Genomic DNA, 16,510 nt, shown 5'->3' on the forward strand with positions numbered 1-16,510 from the left:
CCTGGAGACACATGCCCTTCTGTAAGCTGTAATCCACGGGAGAGAGTTGGTCCTGGCATGCCTGGGCTTTTGGAACCTCAAAGTGACACACTTCCTCCAACAAGGCCACACCTCATAATCCTTGTAACCCTTTCAAACAGTGTCAGTCTCTGATGACTAAGCATGCAAATATCGGAGCTGATGAGGGCCATTCTCCTTCAAACCACCACAATAGTCTTAGCTTGTTCAGGAACAGCACGAACTATTCACTCAGCCAGGGGAACGATCTGTAAGGGTCTTGACACGGTATTACCAGCACCTGTTTGGCAATTTTTTTTATTTGAAGCAGGGAGAGCAAAGCCCCCTCTTCCCTCCCCAGTGATCTGGTATTATAATAAAGAAGCTCTTTAGTAGCCAAATAAAGAAGAGGCCACAAAACTGTACTTAAGGGCTGAGAACAAAGAGAACTTGTCCAGCATGTGTGAGGACCTGCATTCTATCTCTAGCATGGAAACAAGCAAGTAAACAAACAAACAAAAGAAGAGTATTTATGAAATCACCAAATTAAAAAATTATAGTACTTAAAAAATTGCATTCAGAGATAAGAGGGGAAAATATTGCTGAGGTTGAAAATCCTAGTAAAGACGTCTTCATTTTAGGCAGGGCGAGTCTAACTGGAGATCCTAAGATGAGTATGCATAAGACTTATAAAGATCAGAAGTCAGATCCTGTCTGCAGGGCGCCCCAAAGCCTCTGGCTGCGGAATACACCACATTCCCCGGGTTTACCTGTGTCTTACTAGGTCTAAGCACAGTGCTTTTTCATTTGGTGTCATTCTGTAACCAATATTTTCATCAAATGAAATAAATACAGGCCCTTTCTCTTCCTGTAGAATTCCTCAGCAACCACCACCGTGTAAATGTGCTCTACATAAACTGTGCACAGTAGTGTGTGGTGTGGTTTGCTGGGGGGTATTTAATGGTGTTCAGGGAACTCAGAGATAATGTGGAAAATGGTAGGAAAAAGTCCATTGAAGAGTGGAGAGGGCCCATGGAAGGAAGAGAGAGGGGACTGGCAAGAAGCAGACAAGGGACAGTCAGGCTGTGGCTACCCAGAGCCAAATAGGAACAGGTGTCCCTGTTCAAATGAAACTACTCATAGCACCAGACCAAAGACCCAAGGGACAGCACATCTCAGGCACAAAATGGCAACAGATATTGTGATAGCTTATGTGGTAGTTCAGATGAAACATTCATTTGCTTTGGAATGTAGAAACATGAAGGTCCTTTGTGTTGGCCGTGGATTTATAAAATATAAATATTCCAGCCATTAGTATTACCAGGTCCAACCCTTCACCAACCCCACTGATGGTCCTCAAACACTCCCTGGGCAAACACTGTGACCAGAAGTCCTGGCCTCAGGTTTCTTCTGTGGCATGGCCACAGCAACTGTAAAGTCTAAATTGCTCATGCTCAAAGAACGGACAAGAAGCTGTCTCCACCACCCGGGATTGGCCAGTTTAGCTGCGCATGCTCAATGAGCAGACAAGAAGCTGTCTCCACCACCCAGGATTGGCCAGTTTAGCTGCGCATGCTCAATGAGCAGGCAAGAAGCTGTCTCCACCACCCGGGATTGGCCAGTTTAGCTGCGCATGCTCAAGGAAGCGGATGTGATGTACAATTTGTTGAGCGGTGCCATAGGCCTAAGTAAGCTAAGTAAGTTATTTGAGAACTGGTGACGGTACCCTCTTAGGTGTGGTGGGCTCTGTGTGGTTTGATGTGGTACCTGGCTTCACCAGAGACCTGTGAGTTTCGAGACTCAGACATTGTAAGTAAGAGATGACATTTTGTTTTGTTTTGTTTTGTTTTGTTTTGTTTTCTCTTTTTAAGGTAGGCAGCAATGCCATCCTTAAACACAGAACTCTGTAAAAGAGATCATCTACAGAATCAAACGGAGCCTACTTAGACGTACAAGATAACCTGCTCTGAGGTTTCCGAAGTCTGAACCAGGATGCACAAGATTCATATTCATATTAACACGAAAAAATAGATAGCAGGGCTGACTTGTTTGACTAGAAAGGCTTTTATGTGCCAATAAAAAGCTGGTTTGTCAACATTATGTGGCGTGCAGCCCATAAAAAACAGTTGCTGAAAGTCTCTGCACATTCAGATTAAAATAAAACGGCTGAACAAAAGCTGTATCGTGCTATAGACCCGAAGTTGAATGGCTGGAGGGGGTTTTCTCTGAGTGCTGCTAGTGACAGGCATCAGGAATATACCCATCTCTGGCTCATTGCTTATTGAAAAGCCAGAAGTTTTTATGAGCAAATGTATTTGACTGAGCTGTGTGCGTTCTCTGAAGAATTACTTTCCACTTCCAAGTGCACTGAATTCACCTCTGAAAGGCAAAGGTAAGTGCTGAAAAGCTATAAGCTCATCAGAAAGTGGGCGAGTGATTTAATGCCTTATTTTTTTTAAAACATCCTTCTGGATGTGGCGTCAAATAGAAACCAGGGCTGCACGGAGTCTCAAGGACGGAATGAACTGCTCCCTCACACTGTCTGTGCTCAGGACGCAGTCCAGAGACTGTGACAGAATCCTCACTGCTGGTTTTTTCTGGTCATCTGATGAGGAAAGCGATTTAAAAGTGTGCACATGCGCTGACTGCACAAGGTAAAGAGGCCTCTTATGCCATTGCCATAGACTATGCTGTCACCAAAGTCACTGCCTCTGTTACTCCCCCTTCTTCGCTCCTTTTCCATTTCAAACCCCTAGGATTTATGCCTTCGGTTTTATGGGGGTCTGTTGTTGTTGTTGTTGTTGTATTTGCATTTTAAAGGCAATTTTTCAGAAGAAAAGTGAAAAAGAAATAAAGCAGCACATGTTCAATCTCACGCATTACCCATGGTCACACTGGGGTTCCTCGTGTCCTGTGTGGCCAAGCATCACACACAGGGTGTGTCCGCCCACTTGGAATCCAGCATGGTGCTTCTGGAGTCTGCAGTGGCTGGGAAGTCATCCTTGTCGGGGTCAGGATTTATAGATCTGAAAGTGTGCAGACAAAACCATCAAGTAAAGCTCTCCTATAGTCGGAGGATGTGTGTGGGCCTGTCACCCCAGATCATCCACTGAAACCCTAGTCCCCGGGGATGGTGTCAGAAAGGGCTTTGGGACTATGCTTACTTAGGTCATGTAATCAGAGTCTTTGCAGAATAGGTCTAAGGGAGCCCCCATGCCTTCTGTGGTGTGTAAAGGCAGAGCAGACAGACATCATCTATGACCAAGAGGCTTGTCCTCAGCATTTACTGAGTCAGCCACAACTCTTGATTTCCCCAAACCCAGACCTCTGTCTTCATAAAGCACCCAGGATCTCATTATAGCAGCTGGGGTGGATGGACACTTTCAGAATTGAAGCTTCCTATCAGAGACTCTGCGGTCTCCCAGCTGAGTTCCCAGCGCTGTCACAGCTGTGACGGCCACGCAGCCCAGCAAGTGCGTCCACTCACAGCACCTAAGGGCTTCATGCAAAAAAGACCAAATTTAAAGGTACTATTGAAGAATGTTGGCTTAATCGTTGCTCACATAATGACATCACGTTCTGATTATGCCCGGGAAGTCTTCATGGTTTTAAGCCAATGCACTGGCGAGAGAAGAAACCTAGAGTTTTGTTTTCTCTCTTCCTAGCTCTGGTCTCAGGTACATCAAGACCCATTTGTGTCCCCTAGATTTCTGTCCTCAGGTAGATGTTTTTTAGTTCTCTCTTCTATTATAATATGAAACAGAAAACAGGCAGATTCCTGTCAGCTCTTTCTGCTAAAGCAGTCACAGATTTCCAGAATGGGGCATTGTAAAAAAAAAAAAAAAAAAAAAAAAAATCCATGGTAACTAGCAAGGCAGCACGCGGCTTGATTGATCCAGTTTTACAGGGAACCTCAAGATACTTCATTGTTTTTCAACCTGCCTCCAAGCATCTTATAAACAGAGCTGGAAAGTGAACATGGTAGTCCAGGTAAGAGCAAATCATGTGTCCTGCAAGAAGTGTTTGCTGCCTCTACAATCAACACATTGAATTGTTTCCCTAGCCAACTCGTGATTTCCAAGGACTTCAACTACATTTGTGACTAGCATAAGCAATATCTAAAATCATTTTCCAACTGACAATTTTAAGGATTTAGTACACATGGCTTAATCAAGCAAGTGTGCTCAGGTATCCTTTGTGTTGACAAGAAACATTTAAGGGCGTGTTGACCTTTGAATACTCAGTTAACCTCGCCAGTGAGTAAACATAACTTTCTCTTCAGTTTTAATTTTTAATTATCAGTGGGGCTTGAAGATGCATTATGTTGATTTGAAGTGTAATTTTGCGTTTGGCTTTTACATGGTGGAATGCCTCATTCATTAGGGCAAATATTTGACCGGTTCGAGTTTGAGAGGAGAAATGAGTCCTTTTGAGGAACTGAGGGGAGCTGGAAGCCCAGGAAGAGGAAGTGTGTCTGCCAGGCGTGCTTGATTCTGCAGAGAGGTCACAGTCCTGGGGTTTTATTGCAGCCCACGATGCACAGGAGAGCAGGAAAGCTCACGGTCACAGAAAGGATGTAGCAAAAGTCAGCACTTCCTTCATTACTGCTGGGTTTCATCCATTCCAAACGCCACTCTGTGCTGCCTGAGGATACAGGCCAATTGGCCGGAGGCCCTACCTTCTGGGGTCATTTCAAGACATTTCCAAATCCCACTGTCTGTCTGTTTTATTTTGTTTCTGTTTTTTCAGTGTTTTCTACCAAAGCTACTAACGACTCCTATTTTAAACTAATACCAAGTTAATAGAATTGCTTGCCCCGACTTTCCGTTCTAGATAAAATATTGTAGTTCTGTCTGCATTCCAAAGTGGTGCTATTACGCATCTCATAATTAAGTTTAAGAAATGAATTATTGAGCTTAAATAAAATGCTTGGAGCAGAAAAGAATTGCAATCCCATCGTTCCCTCCTACACGTCAAATAAAAGTTACTGAATCACCCAAGAAAGTGACGGCAATGACCTCGAAACTAAGTTTGTGGAAACGGTTGCTGGGCTTTGACAACCGAGAGGCTGTGTGTTCAGAAGCACCGCTAGAGGGCAGGCGAGGAGAAAGAATCCAAGCCTGAGTGAGGTTGTTGGAACTTGCCCAGAGGACAGTTTTCAAGGGAAATGTGTGCCTGCTAAGCCACCCACGGTCGCTGTCCCCTCCTGCAAGTGCAGCCTCCTGAAATGGACATTTCACACGTCTGTCCTCTGTAACTTGGCTTGTGGCAATGTCAGTAGGCCTGATTCACCGCTCACAGGACTCTGGTCTCCCTTCTGTACAACAGGAATGTGGGAGAGATGCTCTCAGGGCCACCGCTCCCAGGTTCTTCCTTCATAAAAACCCGGTCAGCTCCTGCTACCAGAGGCAGAGAACACGGGGTCAGTGACACCGTCCAAAGCTGTGCATCAAGTCTGGGATCTGCCACAAATGCCAACTCAAGCGATGCCACAGCACCCAGATGTGACAAAAGAGCCTCACGAATTGTGCCTCCCTCCTCGTGGCTGCCGCACTCAGCGGCCACAGGCCAAAGAGCTTAATGAGCCACCGCCTCCCAGAGCGCCTTTCAAACACCTTGGAGCTGCAGTTGTGTAATGAATGCAAATGCGTGGGGGGCACACGTGTGTGAAATCAATAAATAACAGTGTGTTGCACTTAGTGGTTGTGCCGTCCCACCTAGACACATCGTCAGAATCTCTGGGTTCAAATACTTTTTTTGCCCGGTGCTTAGTTGTATGACTTAAATGATTTCCAGTCCTCTATGTCTCAGTTTTTACGTCTTATAAAATGAGGCTAAGAAACTCAGCGTGCTATGAGTAGGATCATTAAAAGACTTTTAAAATTAGTTTTGAAATATGTCTATATAGTGCATGTGTGTGTGTGTGTGTGTGTGTGTGTGTGTGTGTGTGTGTGTGTGTGTGTGTGTGTGTGTGTGTGTGTGTGTGTGTTTGTACATGGACACAGGTGCCTAAGGAGACCAAGAGAGGGCATCAGATTCTTTGGAGCTGGAGTGGCTGCTGTGGATGCTGGAAACTGACCCTGGTCTTTTGCAAGAACAGCGAGGGAGGGGCCTTAGCCACTGAAGCCACCTGACAAACCCAGAACAGAGCATTTTCAAACATGTATAGACACTGGACACAGAAACGGCCTTACAAAGGAGCAGATGAGAAGTCATCTAAAAGTCTTCGAGTGCTTTATTATGCTGCCAATTTATTAATTTTAAGTTCAAGCTCTTCAGTTTTCTCTTCACTCTGGAAAGCCAATATATTCCCTCAGAGTCTCAGCCATTCCTGTTCTTCGCTGCCAAGTCACTGACCCTGGATACCCCTGCCTACTGGGTAGCTTATGAGCCATTGCTCATTGTGAAGCTGAAACCCTCATTAGATGCCTCTAATTATTCTGACTCTCAAAAGCTTCCAACATCAGCAGGGTGACTCATCAATCCGAGCCCACCGTTTCTGAGAAACTCCGGAAAATAGGACAGACTGACCGGAACCAGTACATGGTCATCCAGCTAAAGGCATTCACGTGCAGCATCTTAAAGATTTAGGAATCCACTAATACCCAGGTCAAAGTAGTCACCCTGACCTGGGAGATGCAGATGCGCATCCGGGTTTCGAACGCTGCCCAGGGATTCCATGAATAACTAAAGCCCAGAGTTAAGCAGAGAGTAAGAATTTCCACGTGCCTCTTCCCAGAGGCAGAGTGGTGACCCTTTTATCACCAGTGGCTCTCAGTGTATAGTCCCTAGACTAGCAATCTTGACTTCTCTTAGAACTTGCAAAGAAAACTAATTCTCCAACAGGCTATCTCAGGACTCTGGGGTCCCAGGAACCCTGGCTCACTTCCTCATGTATTCTACAAACTCTGAATTACTACTCCAAAGAAACATATCTGTGATTTGCTAATTCTCGGGACTGCAGAATTGACCTTTCTTGACAACTTCAAATATAAGATGACTAGAAAATACCACATTACAGGGGGGAAAAAAAAAGGTTTCCTTCAAATGATTGGCAAACAGAATTTGAAGACCTCTGTCTCACCACCTACCCAGCAGCCACCTGTTCAGCCACCAGATATACAATTACCCATTCCTGTATGTGTGGAACAAATTTGCATAACCCACAGTGCCTCTTCCTAGGGCTCAAGGAGTGGTAAGCATATGCAATTCATAATGCGCGCTCTCTCTCTCTCTCTCTCTCTCTCTCTCTCTCACTCTCTCTCTCTCTCTCTCTCTCTCTCTCTCTCATAGAGTCTCACGCTGTACTGCAGGCTTGCCTCAAACTCATGGCAATCCTCCTGCCTCAGCTTCTTGAGTACTGATATGTATGGCATGAACCACCGTACAGGGTTCTTCCACACATGCTTCCTTAGTAACCTCACTCAGTGCCCTTTTGCCCTTGGTATTCACAGCCCTTGATCATTTCTTTGAACTTTCCTCTGTTACTCCCTCATACCTAAAGACAATTTGCAGCTAGAGTCACTCCCTGTGACACAGTGACCAAGCAGGACTCTCTCGCTCTCTCTGTTTGTAAGACCTTTGACCCTGTTATAAAATGAGAAAAAGGATGCATTCGGGCTCAGACTTTCTAAGGCTTCAGGGCACAGACAGCCAGGCCCTTGCCTGGGGACTGAGGGGAGGCAGGGCGTTGCAGAAGCAGAATTGTGATGTGGAGCTGTGCGTCTCATGGGATGCGAGAAGCACACAGACAGACAGAAAAGGGTCAGAGCGAGAGACCCTGCAAAGGTGCCCTCCCAAGCTGTGACCCACCCCCACTGACCAGTCCTCAGCTCCTAAATCCTCAAATCAGAGCACCATCAACAATTCACTGGGCCCTTTTTGTCCATTCAGTCTCTGAAGGAACGGACTCAGCAACTGGGAGCCAAGCCTTTAGTCTACGTGCTTTTGGAGACCTCCATGTTGGCACTGTAACCGTGCTTCCCCTGGGGCTGTGGAATAGGTGGTTTTGTCTTCCTTCTGACATCCGGTACCTATTCAATGGCTTGTCTCCACTCCGCCCTTATTCATTTGCTTGCAGCCCACCTGTCTTCATTTGTGTCTGATGATCTCATGAAATAGCCCTGAATTATTGTGTCATTGATCACGAACACCCACCATTCCCATGTGATTGACAGGTATCTTTGAAAGTCCTGTCCAATCCCTTCGATCCAACACAACTTAGAAACTCCAAAAGCTTCTCTAGGATGGGGCTGTCTTTGGAGAAGCAGGCCTGGCTGTCATTCAGTCATTTTTTTAGGAGCTACACTAGCCCTTCCCCAGTTTCAAAACTAACTCCCTGGGCTTCCAGTAGATGGATGCATAAGGCACAGCTACCCTCCAGTGTGGTCTTTGCCTCCTCCTTGTCTAATCTAAGAGTACCAGTCTGCAATCGTATGCAGCATCAGGGTTCTCGATGCTCCCAGGAGTGCCCCTCCTGTAGAGATGGCTTTTTCCTCTTGTGGGTGTCTGTCAGACCACAGAGCCCAGCTGCCTGGCACTCTGCTGCCCTCTGCTGGCACCTCTCAGCCTAGCATCAAGTCCCTGATTTTTATTGAATATGTATTTACATTTCAAATGTCATCCCCTCCCCTCCCGCTCCCATCCTCCCTCCCCTCCCCCTGCCTCTGTGAGGATGTTCCCACTCCCACCCACCCACTCCCACCTCAAAATCCTGGCATTCCCCTACACTGGGGAAACGAGCCTTCACAGGACCAAGGACTTCTATTGATGCCAGACAATGTCATCCTCTGCTACATATGAGGCTGGAGCCATGGGTCCCTGGATATGTTCTCTTTGGTTGGTGGTTTAGTCCCTGGGAGCTCTGGGGGAGGTCTGGTTGGTTGATATTGTTCTTCCTATGGGATTGCAAACCCCTTCAGGTCCTTCAGTCCTTTCTCCAACTCCACCATTGGGGTCCCCATGCTCAGTCCTATGGTTAGCTGTAACCATCCTCATGTATATCAGTAGGGCTCTGGCAGAGCCTCTCAAGAAACATCCATATCAGGCTCCTGTCAGCAAGCACTTCTTGGCATCAGCAATAGTGACTGGGTTTGGTGACTGCATATGGGATGGATCCCCAGGTGGGGCAGTCTCTGATAGCCCTTCCTTCAGTCTCTGCTCCACTCTTTGTCCCTGTGTTTCCTCCCATGAGTATTTTGTTCTCCCTTCTAAGGGGGAACTAAAGCCTCCACACTGGTCTTCCTTCTTGAGCTTCACATGGACTGTGAATTGTTTCTTGGGTATTCCAAGCTTTTGGGCAAATACCCACTTATCAGTGAGTGCATACCTGATTTAATGCTTAGAAAGTTTCCATGGAAACAGTTGTGCTAAAAATGATAACACAAGTGAAGCCTGGCTGTCTCCAGAGGGCAGGGCAGGTCGAGTGTAAGCTCTGCTCTTGTTGTTGGATTTGATGCTGAGACTGGTGAGCTTGGAGAAGTCAATGTGCAGTGTGCAGCAGGTATTGTGGATGTTCTGGCCACCCAGGGATAGCTTCGCATGCTGGGCACTCACAGGGTCAGCATACCGCAGCAGTGACTCGAACTGGCTGTTCTTGCTGAACATGATGATCTTCAGGACTGTGCCGAACTTAGAAAAGATCTGGTGCAGCACATCCAGGGACACTGGGTGGAAAAGGTTTTCCACAATGACCCTGAGCTCTGGGCTCTAGTCTGCCATTGGCGTTCCTGCATCCACAGCAGCAGCGGAGGCTGCCAGACTGTTTGGAGTTCACGGCCTGCAGGTCTGCCCGGGCAAGTGCCTGGTTGGGCGAGCTGTTGGTTTTGAGCTCCTCGTGGTTGAAGAACTGGATGTAGATGGATATTCATGAGCACTAGCGCCACCAATGTGTAGTGGTTAACCGTATTGGCAACCTCCTCTGTGCTTATTTCAGTGAAGGCCTGGCTCCTCCCCTTCAGCATAAGGACCTTAGTAACTTTCCCAAAGGACAGCTCCAGAGGGATGACCTCGCCCTCAGTGACATCACTAGGTAGCTTGCATACATGGATGACTCTGGAAGGAGCTCCTGTGCTCCTGTTGTCACCTTTGAACTTCTTGAATTTATTTCCACTGGGTGCTGAGACCAAGCTGCTCATGATGAAGGGGCTGTTGCTGACACACATGGAGAAGAGCTCATCGGATCCCCGATTTGTACTGACTGCTATGTCTGGGACCGTCCATGGCACGCAGAGGAGAACCATGGGGGACGGAGCGGAGGGGCAGGAATACAATGGCAGCAGCCTTTGGCCTCTCTGTTCCTAATGTCCATAGAGCCCTGCCCCCGACCCCCCGGCCATACCCTCTGCTGCTGCTGCAATTGGGTGCATTGGCATCACAGGGCTGGCAGGTGCTGGGAATTCCATCCTTTGGGTCAGCAACCTGAACCCTGAGAGGGTCACACCCCAAAGCCTCTTTATTCTCTTCGGCATCTGCAGTGATGTGCACTGGATGAAGATCCAGTTCAATAAGAAGGAGAATGCGCTTGGTGCAGATGGCAGATGGCAGCCAGGCCCAGCTGGCCATGAGCCACCTGAAGGGGCACAAGGTGCATGGGACGTCGGTGTGCATCACACTGTCAAAGCATCAGAGTGACAGGAGGACCAGGACTGACCAAGGACTATGGCAGCTCATCACTGCACCAGGCCCAAGAACTTCCAGAGCATCTTCCCACCCTCAGCTACCCTGCACCTCTCCAACATCCCACCCTCTGTGTCAGAGGATGTCCCCAAGAGCCTCTTCTCCAGCAATGGTGGTGTGGTCAAAGGCTTAAAGTTCTTCCAGAAGGACCGCGAGATGGCACTGATCGGGATGGGTGCTGATTGAACTGCACAACCGTGACCTGGGCGAGAACCACCACCTGCGAGGGTCCTTTTCCAAGTCCTCTGTCTAGGTTCCTGTGGGCTTGCCACAGCTTCCACCATTCCAGAAAAGCCACTCTAAAAAGCAGCTGAAATGACCTTACAGACCAGAGGTTTTATTTTTTTAAAGAGAGGTCAGTTTACCTGTTTTGTTTTGTTTTTAATTTAAATCTAGCCCACTTTGCTGTGGCAATAAATGGCATTGGTCACAGAGGCCAAGTCCTGGCACCATGCCTTGAGGGGCTCAGGCGTGAGGCCACAGCGGTGCCCCAAACCCAGTCGCTTTCTGTGCCTTACAAAACCAGAATGCCTCACAGCTGCACACCCACCCTCTAAGGTGTCTCTAAACCTGCATGTGAGCCAGGCGGCCTATACTCAGGCTCCCCAATGGCCTGTAAGAGCTGGGGCCACTCCCCTACACCCTTATAATCAAGCGACAAGGTTCTCCCATGCCCCTGCCCAGCCCAGAGGGCCCAGGCCATCCTCAGCTGTCGAGCCTCATGGGACCTTTGTATTCTGTTCTGTGGGGTCACAGACACCTGAACCTAGCCATATTTCCACTTGACCAAACACCCGAATCTTTTCTGTTTATATACAAGAGATATAGTTTTTAAGTAACTTTTTATAGCAGTGGTACAATTGCGTGTGTGTGTACTCTAAGCTTCCGTGCCCCTGAGCTCCTTCCTTCCGATTACCGACTTGCAGATGGGCCCAGGCCAGGGCTGGAGAAAAATCTCTGAGACTTGTGGGTTTGTACCTTCAAATTTTGGACCAAAGTTTTGTTTTCTGCCTGCCTCGGACTATGCCCAGTTGAGGGGTTGACCCCTAGGACTTAATGTCCCTCCCGGATGCCCACCTCCATCCTAGCTTATTTCTATGAGCAGAATTCCCCGCACCTCAGTTCTTTGAAAGCCCTGGAAGAGTATAAATGTTTATGATTTTACTGTGGCGCTGAGGTAGTGCAGCATCTTTTATGGTGATAGATGTATATTTTGGTAACGACTACAGGTTCAGTACTGTCCTGGGGCCAGCCCTGGCCACATCCACCCCAGCCCAGATGGTGTACTGGGGGCAGGGGTGGGGGGGAGACTTTCTATTAAAGCAGTTTTATAACTTAAAAAAAAAAAGATAACACAAGAAATTGCCAGGGTCTAAGAAATGTAATCTGTGAAAATTTTCCCCTCTTTTGCTACCATTCTGCTTCACTTTTATCCTAAAACAAAATCTTAAGTGACTCTATTTTTTTTTCTGGTCAGCTGTCATGGCTGAGAGACATAGTCGTGGAGATGGAGAGATTCAAAGCCATGCAGCAGCGGGAGTTAAGGACGAGCTTGCAAAGGGCAGAGGTTGTTCTGAGCTCATACACAAGGCAGCTGCAGTATCCTTCCAAGTGCCCAGGCCGTCCACTGCCTTGGAACTGTCTGCTCATGGTGTTCGGCTACCCTAATACCACAGCATTTGCCTCCACTTTAGTTATGGTCATAGCCAATATATTTTCATCATATGACTATCTGCAGTCCATACGTTATTTGAGACAAGGACGATGTCTCAGAAGAGCTAAGTACATTTCCAGTAAAATGTAGAAAGTGAATGACTCAAAATTCACGTTGCTGTCCTAACTCCAAGCATCTCAAAGTTTCTTTGCCTCGTTTTAATTTTGTTTGGGAGCAAGGCTGGCCTCGAACTCCAGGTGACCCCTGGAGCTTTGGAGACAGGCTCTTGAAGGCTCTAATTCAGCTGAGCTGAGATGCTGGGGAAGAGGATAGCCTGTAGGAGCGGCATCCCAAAGAGAAGACAGACTCGACACTGATGATTTCTAAGGAAAGATCGTGTGAAGAACAGAGAGAAGGCGGCTACAGCTCATCGACGGGTGGCTGTCACTTGTCTGAGGTCTGCAGACGAACCAGCCTAGCTATACCTTCACCCAGCTCTTGCACTTTAGCCTGCAGAGCTGTGAGAAAAACTCTGAGGCTGCCGACTGCGTAGCACTTGGTGGTGGCCATCCAACCAAGTGGAAACAGCAACAGATGCGGACCTGAGCCTGGGTGTGGCTTACTTGTAACCTTTGCTCACTCACCAAAAAGCCCTGGTCCTTAAGGTAACAAGCTGTGGCAAGCTGTCACCTGCGGTGAGCATGAACTGGAATGCTGTGTTCCTTCACAGACCTCCTGTGCCCTGGCTCTTTTCCTTCACCGGGTTGCCGATGGAGTATCCGCAGCCCCAGACCGGTTTCCTTTGGCCCAGTTGTCTACAGCATCCTTAGTTTTCGGAGACTGCTTTGTCCATATCGTCAGTATTCGATTCTCAATCCCCAGCAGGTCCGTCCGTGGGTCACAAACATGCCCTGTCTTCTTCTCCCACTAGATAGATAGAGTCTATCTGGCTCTCTTGGATGTGCCTTGAGTGATTCTCCAGCATTCGTGAGTAATTGGGATTGCCACATATTTTTCATATTAAAAAAAAAAATAACCGTGCTTTAGCTAAGTTTTTCCGTAAACAGCTAGTTGATTCCTAGTGCCCTTTTTTGCCAGACCATGTCATTAGCTGATGATTCCGTGAGGTCTGAAAAGGATTCATCTGTGATTTTGCTGATTTAGAATCTTGCCTTTCTCTCCGTTTAAGTTGGTTTCCAGGGGAAGGCATGGAGGAGTCGCGCAGTGCCCCATTGGGTTCCCCATGTTCCGCAGCGTGATGGAAGGGCGGCCACATATTTTTGGATCCCACTTCCTCTTAGGTCCTCCCTCTTTGGTTTGCTCATTTGTTTTTCAAAGCATTTATGTTAATGCCTTTGTGGCATTTTGAGACCAGAAAGGAGGATCTGTGGCTCGCATTCCTGTTGCAACATCAGGATAAAAAGACCGCAAAAGTTCCCTGAGGCTGCGCAACCCACCTGAGGTTTTCTGACTCAGGAAACCGAGACGGTCTCCATGAATCACATAGTCAGGGCAACCGCAGGGCTAATCTCTCTCACTCCATGACTGCTAAGGATAAACATCTGGATGGAGACAAGGCTTTTGCACCGCCAAGCGCACGGCCTTCTGGGTAAGGGGGATTCAGGGGTCCCTTTGGAGAGGGAGGCGGCTTAACACGTTCCTTGAGCCCATCTCAGTGCAGACCTTAAGCTTAGCTCAAGGAACAGAAAAGTGAATCTGGATGGCAGATGGAAAATGAACAACTTATTAAGGACACAGGGATCTTCCAGAATTACTCTGAAGCCTCGGACACTGGGACTCGAACTCCAAAGGCAGCAGGAAACAGAAAGAAGACAGTAAGTAACGCAGGTCCAGTTCAGCGGCGCTTTTAGACACACGACACTCCAGTTCTATGGGGGCTTCCAGAGACTAGACAATGCTCGGTTTCACAGTACGGTCACCGCTACCATCAGACACAGTTAAAATCCAGGCCAAGTGTGCGGGACTGAATGTAAGCCAGGTGCTCTCTCAGCTGCCAATGTGTCAGATAAACCTCTAGTCTTCGAAAATGTAAGGAAGAACTAGCCTTCACCCAGTGGAACTCACGGAAGGAGGGATCCTGAAGACAGGAACAGGAGCTTGGAGGCCAGACAGCAAGCATAGAGGGGAGTTGAACCTAACAGCCCTCCTTCGCTGCCAAACACTCCACAAACCTGTCCGTACCTCAGGCTGAGAGGGCTTAATCTGAAAATAGAAAATGCTTTGAAATCCGAAGCTTTTGGAATACTGAAGGACATAAAAAACAGTTCTTAGAATTTAAAAGAGCCCAGACTTTAGATTTCTGAATTAGGGCATTCATCTAGTAAAGTCCCTACAAGTATTTCAACTTCATGAAAGTGTCTGAAACCCGAAACGCGTCTGGCTTCAAGCATTTCAGATAAGGGATACTCTGCCAAAGAGAGGAAACTGAAAGTCTAATTATTTTTGCATCCAGAGGTAGGCCAGGATAATACCCTGACTTTACTATGCTAGTGTGGTTCCTGTCTCTCTAGACCCAGCCAGACAATCATTCCCAAAACGTTGAGTTCCTAATGCATATGACATAAGAGCAGGAAGGAAACCGGAAGATGATCAAAGTTAATAGAAGCAAATCAGTGCATAGCCTAGCAGGAGAACAAGCAGAAACCGTGGGGCTGGGCTCAGTTTCCAAGCTAGACATGGCTTTGTATTTATGGTGTCTGTCTGCTGGTCTCCATTGCAGTGTTCTGACCTCAGCTGATCAAGGTTCTTCAAGTTGGAAAATGGTCTGTCTTCCACCTCTAAAGGTTCTGAGCATCACAAGGGAGACCTCAGGTTCTATCGTGCAAATGCACCCTATTAGTCCTTGAGAATCAGTACCAAGTACATCATGGTAAACCATCTGCCTGAGTGGCAGAACACTCTGGGACAGAAAACAACTCAAAGACAGCCTTCCTTTATAGACGCATTCCATACAAACTGCTATGACTAAAACAGCATCAAGGTCCACCAGTCACAGGAAGTAAATCACGTTTCCCTTCGTCTGATTCATAGGAAACATAATGAATGGAGGTGACGTTTCTCATACCCTCCTGTCTTGGTTCCTGAGCCAATACATATGTCACAAAAAGACAACTAAGAAAAAGCAAAAGCCGCTACATCCCACAAAGGCCCTCCTTCTGAGTTAGACACAATGTACAAAGCAGCATGGACACTCCCAGGCTGCAGCCCCACTGGGGATACAAAAGAGCTTCGAATGTAGTGCCTCACCATTTATGAAGTGCAGATTTCTGCACTGGAAGAAGAGCATATATCCAGGCTGGTGTTTTCTGTGACACCCTATTTCTTCTCTTGCTGGAAGCCAGTTACGCATTCAAAAGACAGGATATCTCGAAGGGTGTGGGCATACAGGAAGTGAGTGGATGGTGCCGGAATAAACTTGGCACTATGAAAGATGGAGCTAAACCTTCTAAAACATTGTTTGTGTCCATGACAGAAAGGGACCATTAGCAGACACCACATCCTGTCACAACTGAGGCTCAAGGGGATGCTTGGACAAGACATTCTTGAATCTTCTTTTTTTTTTTAAAAAAAAAGGCAATATTAAAATAAAAATATATACTGTAGGCAGAATGAATTTAGTTCACGGAATGTGGGGAATATGGGACATGCCTTAAATAACCTGTGGTTTCCCACAAGGGAAAAATTAAAATAATGTACAAGTTCCTAGATTCATTCAAAACATACTTAAAAGATTACAAAATGTGTGTGTCTGTGTGTGTGTGTGTGTGTGTGTGTGTGTCTCTGTGTGTGTGTGTGTGTGTGTGTGTAGAAGTTCAGAAAACAGTTGTTTGGGGTTAATGGAAATTTGCATATAGAAAATATCTGAGTGTATCACCGGGATGCCAAAGCCAGCAGCAGTCATGAGTAAGAGGAATAGACTCTAGTCCCAACCTTGGGGAAATCCAGTATGCCCTGAGAGTGACCGTGACCAACACCAGCTATGTTAAATTTCATAAATGAAGACTTGGTTACAGACACAAGTAACACACATGAAAAGATACCCCAAACAAGAGGACATAATAGACATGAGTGAGCCAGAGGGTCAAGATGATTTGGGGGCATTATCATTATACAGCTCCTGTGATTTACAAAGAGAAAAAGTCTTCCTAATTCGTAATACAG

General features: G+C 47.0%; 2 pseudogenes; one reads left to right on the forward strand and one right to left on the reverse strand.

Moving 5' to 3' along the window:
• Positions 1-9,330: 9,330 nt before the first annotated feature.
• On the reverse strand, positions 9,331-10,266 carry LOC116913277 (annotated as a pseudogene).
• Position 10,267: 1 nt separating this feature from the next.
• LOC116913278 lies at positions 10,268-10,927 on the forward strand (annotated as a pseudogene).
• The last annotated feature ends 5,583 nt before the right edge of the window (positions 10,928-16,510 follow it).

Source organism: Rattus rattus, chromosome 12 (assembly GCF_011064425.1).
Source record: "Rattus rattus isolate New Zealand chromosome 12, Rrattus_CSIRO_v1, whole genome shotgun sequence".
NCBI classification, from domain to species: Eukaryota; Metazoa; Chordata; class Mammalia; order Rodentia; family Muridae; genus Rattus; species Rattus rattus.